Source organism: Belonocnema kinseyi, chromosome 2 (assembly GCF_010883055.1).
Source record: "Belonocnema kinseyi isolate 2016_QV_RU_SX_M_011 chromosome 2, B_treatae_v1, whole genome shotgun sequence".
Taxonomy (NCBI): Eukaryota; Metazoa; Arthropoda; class Insecta; order Hymenoptera; family Cynipidae; genus Belonocnema; species Belonocnema kinseyi.
Window position 1 is genome coordinate 161,255,253 of NC_046658.1, and position 663 is coordinate 161,255,915.

Genomic DNA, 663 nt, shown 5'->3' on the forward strand with positions numbered 1-663 from the left:
TAAATATATATATATATAATAATAATAATAATAATAATAATAATATTCTATTCACTGGCCTCGGTGGCTCAGTTGGTTAGACACTCGGTCTTCACCTCAGAGGTCCGGGGTTCGATCCCTGAGCCGGTACCTCTAAACAATTTTCAATGTACCTTTACTGAGATTCTGGTGGTTTGGAACCCACTTTAAGCTGTAGGTCCCCCATCGTGTACTGGACTGCAACCCAGTCCGTCAATGATGGGGTAAAAACCAGGCTTTGTCCAATATGTATGGGCAGACTGCTCTCGTCAGATCACTTGATTGCATTATAAAAATGCGTCCGTGACTGATGATATATACCGGGACAGCCCCGTGCAAAATGATCAAATGAAAATCCAACTCTAACCAAAATTTCCTTCGACATGTTGGGCAGTATAAGCCTGTGACAACATTTCAACACGGAAATGTTTTTTATAATACAAGTACTCGATGGGGGGACCTACATCTTAAGGTGGGTTCCGAACCACCAGAACCTCAGTAAAGGTTAATTAAAAAATTTCTAGGGGTACCGACTCACGGATCGAATCCTGTTAAAATCGCAAGTTAGGGGGGGAGTTAACGGAGTGGTGGGGAAGATGGGGGGGGGGGCATTCGCAGTTTTTGACCAACCGGAATCCGATTTTT